The 5,579-nt window shown below is 41.9% G+C and overlaps 1 long non-coding RNA gene across 1 annotated transcript; it reads right to left on the bottom strand.

Annotated features, from left to right (window-relative positions):
- Window positions 1-426: 426 nt before the first annotated feature.
- On the bottom strand, window positions 427-5,011 carry LOC129673826 (uncharacterized). Its single transcript, XR_008719738.1, has 2 exons — window positions 4,923-5,011; window positions 427-1,469 (listed from the first exon to the last, which is right to left on the bottom strand). It is a non-coding gene; the product is annotated as an uncharacterized LOC129673826 (long non-coding RNA).
- Window positions 5,012-5,579: the final 568 nt, after the last annotated feature.

Raw genomic sequence — 5,579 nt, 5'->3', positions numbered from 1 at the left:
CTCAGATGAGGGCCGGTGGGACTCGAACCCACTCAGACCCTCTCAGATGAGGGCCGGTGGGACTCGAACCCACTCAGACCCTCCAGATGAGAGCCGGTGGGACTCGAACCCACTCAGACCCTCTCAGCCTGGAGACGGCTCTCCGGCCCAGCAGAACAGAAGTCCAGGTCCGTCAACCCCTTCTTACTTTCTGCCAAATTCAGATGACTTGATCAAGTCTCAGGTTGCAAACAGAACAGACACAGAAGCGCACAACAGACAAGACAGATACATACAACAGAAAAGACGGCTGGCCAGCTTACCTCCCGAAGGTGGGTCGTTGGTCCCTGGGTGGGGGGTCTCAGATCTCGCTGGGGCCTCCAAATGAAAGATCCCCGGAGGGTATCTTCCGTCAGAGAGACCCCCTCCCAAGGATCAACGAGTCCATTCGGATGCAAACAGCAAGAGGCTTTTATTTTGATACTCAGGTACCCGGGGCAAAAAGTCTTTCGGAAGACTTCCGCGCCCCCTAGATGGGAAGCTGGGGTTTTTATAGGGTTTTAGAGGCAGAAACACTGGTACAGAAACGAGAGGGCATGGTTACAGGGGGCTGATTGGTACGTTTACACGAGACCACAATTTGCGTCAAAGTTTGGCAGGGGCACCAAGATTCTAGGAACTGGGTGGTCAAGGGGGGTAGGATGACCCCTTGACGTGGCCCGCCACCTGTTATTTTGTTTTTCCCTATCTTAGCTGAAACAGTCTCACAGATATCTATGAGAGTGAATAACACAAACTGTCATTCCCCCATTTTCTTTTAACTTAGAATGGAATCTTCCATTCTCGGGCCTAGGAAGAGTTAAATTCTGTCCCCTGCTGTTTGAGCTGATGATACTGCTGGGTCAACACCAACATTTGTACGACAGAGAACCGGTCTTTTATGAACTGGATCAGCCAATTTAGAATACAAGGCCCAACTAGTAGAATCAAGAGAATTATGATTAGGGGGCCCATGAGGGAGGAAACGAGGGTGGTGAACCAGGGGGACTGACTAAACCATCTCTTGTACCAGCTCTGTCCTGACTCAAAGAATTGTTGTCTCTGTCTGAGTCTTTTTCTGAGTTTAGCCATGTTATCTCTTATCAATTTAGTATGGTCAGCAGCTAAGCAGATGTTTAAGATAATAGCTAATGTCAGGGAGCCACTTTTGACTTAGCATTTCAGCCTGTTAGGGGGGGATTTGGGCGGAGATCCGTCTTCTGTAGCTTCTTCATGCTGACCGTTGGACGTAGGCATCAGGGACTGGGGAGGCTGAAATGCCAGTCAAAAGCTGGGCAATAGGGCAGTCCCAAGCATCTGGTCAGTTGATCCACCGGAAGAGGCAGGGAGCAGTCAGGTCAGTTTCTAGGAAGTCCAGATCTCAGCTTGCAGTCTATAGCTGATCCCAGAACAGAGTTGAACAGGTGAAAATCTGCTGAGACAAATTTAGACTGGAGACAGAAGTTAAAATTTATCTATTAAATTGGAAAGATTAGGGAAAACCTCATCTGTGATCCTTTTGAGCTATGTCAGATCCAGGTCAAATCCTGAAACTTATATGAAATTTTTAGTACACAAAAGGAAATGTATAATTTTAAATACTCAGAAAAGTAACATATCAGCAAATTGAACATCTTGAGAGTAACAGGTAAAACTGCATCCCACTGAATAAGTATCAGTTGTTTGTTTTATAACCTTTTTTCTGTGGGCATAGCTGTTGGTAATTAGCCACGAATGAAGCTTGGCCATTTTTTTTTTTACTCAGCATCTTTTAGTCCCTATCTCTATGTTTATATTGGAAAGTTAGGCAGAAACACATTACTGGCTTTAGTGTTAAACCCTGGATGCTTGATTTTTTTTATTTCTGTGTCAAAATCTATCTCAGAAATGGCAGATATTAAGAATATCATACTAAAAGCTATGACTTTTGGGTCAGATATATACATTAAACAGATGTTTTTAACATGATGAGAAGTACCTTTAAGTCTTTAAGTCTATCTCCAGAAGCCAATCAAAGGAAATTAAATCTCAACCTGGTGACTGAATAATAAGCAGTCAGTGCTCTATCAACTTATCAGAACTCTATTAATAAATGTCAAAACTCTGAACTTTGGAAATCTCATAACATAAGCACAACAGTAGCAAAGAGGGGGGAGAGATCTAAAGTATCTCTCAATTTTAACATGTTTTAAACTATTTTTATCAACTTAGACACTCTAATTTTTTTTTTTTGTATTTATCAACCCTGAAACAATTTTTTCAGACCAAATAATAACATTTTAGATTTTATAACCTAAACTCTTATATCTTTAGACTCTATATAGGCTCCGTATTATTTTTATTTTTTTTTTTTTAGCTATATCTTTAGACACAGATGACTAACATGAATTCTGTGAGCAAGGGAAACCTGTCCTTTTTTCTAAATAAGAGATCTAGTACCCAGTAGTTTTAGCTAATTTAGCTAATGAACTGATCAATGAACTAACAGTGGATCTAATTGTCTTTTCTCTAGCTGTAAAGCTATCGTAAGCTTAGCATAGCCATCAAGGTGTTCAGAGACCTGAGAAGGATAAATTATAAGCTAAATAAATATATCAATCTATGTGTTTATCAAAATGACAGAGATGACTACTTAGTCCATCACCTAGGCAGTGTCCCTCGCTCTTGTCTCATGGCATCCTGAACAGAGGCTGTCCAGCCAGGCACAGAAGGTGAGAGACTGCTTTTACTGCTTCTGTGGAAAGAGGAACAGAAGAGATTGACCTCACCTTGCCTCTCACAATGTGAGACAATGGCTCCTCAGATGTCCCCGGCTTTGTCCACAGCTTAGGCTGGGCCCTAGCAGTGGGCCAGTTGAGGCAATATTGCCCAGTGGTTAGCATACCACAATCCAGAGTCGCAGTCATCTGTCGTTGTGCCCAAATCTTCTCGGAGACCTTGGGGGAGCTACTGCCAGGATTTCAGGACTTTCTGTCACAATAAGCTTACACAGTTAAAATGCCATATTCATCAGATCTCTGACAAGCCTGAGGGCCAGCATATCTGAGTTACTCTTTGTCTATCTTTATTATCTGTTTTAAACTGTATAAAAGAAAAACTAAACAAAGACACTAGGTGTAGCCAACTGTAGTTGTTAGTATAACTTTAAATCTGTTCTTTCTGAACTAAAATTAAAGCAAATCTTTTAATCAGACATAGTTCATAGAGAGCCTAGCAAATCTTGTTGTTCCTATCACTTGCATTAAAATTGAACAGTAAAAAGCTTTGTATTTAGTACTAATCAGATGACTGAACATAACTGAGATACCTGAACAAAAATGATCACAAACTCATGGCTCTATCCTCTTTCTCTGGACTAGCATGGCGGCTAACCACGTGTAAGGCTACCACAGGCTGTGACTGACAATATCAAACATAGCTATTAGGTGCTGATGATGATACAGCAAACATTGTGGAGCATTTATAATCCCCCACAACCAACATTTTTAACTTAGTGATTAAATAAGTTTTAGAACCAACTGCATAACAGAACAGTACAGAACAATTTTAAACTGTATGAATTATTTTAGCCATACCAAACCTATCAGCCAGAATTTTTTCCTTTAAAGAGCCTAAGAAAACATTTTGTAATGAGGAATTACCAGCCTTTTAAATGAACTATAACATATTTAAAATACAGTTTTTTTTTTTTCTCAAATCATATTAACTCTCTGGCTTTTTATAATACATCCACTAACCTTTTGCAACATCCACTAACCTTCTGCAACATACACTAACCTTCTGCAACATACACTAACCTTCTGCAACATACACTAACCTTCTGCAACATACATTAACCTTCAGGTTTCTAGCTTTCTTTTTCTGGCTTAACCAGACATTCTTTTTATAAACTCTCATCAAAATCTTTTCTATCCTAACATGATCCTGCTGGAGCCCTGCGTCCACAAGACCAGGGTTGTAACAAGGCAGCTTAACAAACAAACAGCTCTCCATAAGATACATTTTAAAAACTGTAATTTTTTTCAATTAGCACAAACCATACGGCTGGGTTTTATTTAATAAAATTGATAAAATAAATATCAAAGTATTTTTATTCTCTTTTAAAGGATCGAGAAACTTTTAAATTTTGTCAGATTACCCAAGATCATTGTCATACCCAAATGCCTGATAAACTTTAAATATTTTATAGCCTTAAACATTTAAACAATTTTTTAAAACTCGTCCCTGCAATATCAAAGCAAAGTATTTTCTTTAGGAGTGAATTTACAAAGCATAACCATAATTTTAAAGTCAAAACCAGATAAAAGTTTAAACCAGATTTTAAGACCAAAATTTATCAGTGAAAACAACCCAATCTTAAGAACCAATATCAACTTAGAACAAGACCTTCTTCTTATCTTAAGAGGAAATAAAATCATTTTGACTCAGAGATTTTGTAACCTTTGTTCTTTTTCTGAGCCACATCATGTGGCAATTTATATTGTTGTTATTTAAACATATGTATTCATAGACCCTACAAACACATAGGCACATATACGTGTTTTAAACAAGGATTTGAATTTAACCTTAAAACATACCCAATTATTTTTGATCATATCAACCATTTAAAACCAATTGAAAACAATCATCCTAAATTACTGTTTGATCTGTAAGTTGCAAGCCCCCTATGTGGGAGGAGGGAAGAGAGGAGCAAGAGGGCGTGGTGAGCTCCTGCTGCTCTCTTTCCCCCTCACTGCTGAGCTGGCATGAAGGCAAGGGGAGGAGTTTTTCTTTATTTTCTGCAGCCAGAGCAGCTCCTGTCGTGGAGCAGCTAAGGTGCCAATCCCCGCCTAAGGACTTTTACCTAGCAAGCCCACGAGCCTTGCCTGTTCTCTTGGCTCCCTGTGAGCTTCACTCTAGCTTACCTCCCCCGCAGGTCATGAACCTGCTTTCTGGCCGGGCCCCTCCTGAACACTGCAGGCAGCTCTTGGAGCGTCCAGCCGCGCCGCCCCACCTCCCCTCCGAGCGGGGGGGGGGGGGGGGGGGGGGAGGCGATCTTCCACCCCTTCCTCTCGGGGCTGCAGAGCCCGTGCCCTGCTGGTTGTACATTGTTATTTCACAGACTCCCAAGTGTCCGAGCACCGCCCGCTCAAGCTCCAGCTCCACGTCTCCCCAGCCACCTGAAAGCATTTTCTCCTCGGCTCCTTCGGGAGGGAGAGCACACTGCTTGGTGTCCTGTCATGCAGCCGTGTACACTCCCCAGCTCCGGAGCCGAGAACTAGTTTCAATTTCAACTGTCCTCTGTCCGAACTCTCATCAGTCCAAGTCCACAAAGAAACAGACACAGAAAAACACATACATACATGAGAAACACAGGATTTAAACAGACAAAACACGACACAAGCCGCGCGGCACGAAGCAAAACTGAAAGCAAAAATTCAGATGGAGACTGTGTTGGAGATTCGTCTCCCAGACGGGGAGCCAACAAATTGGCCCCCACTCAGATGAGGGCCGGTGGGACTCGAACCCACTCAGACCCTCTCAGATGAGGGCCGGTGGGACTCGAACCCACTCAGACCCTC

The sequence above is a fragment of the Psammomys obesus genome, unplaced genomic scaffold, assembly GCF_907164565.1.
Source record: "Psammomys obesus unplaced genomic scaffold, mPsaObe1.curated_primary_1811, whole genome shotgun sequence".
Taxonomy (NCBI): domain Eukaryota; kingdom Metazoa; phylum Chordata; class Mammalia; order Rodentia; family Muridae; genus Psammomys; species Psammomys obesus.
This window is presented reverse-complemented; position numbering and strand designations above follow the sequence as displayed.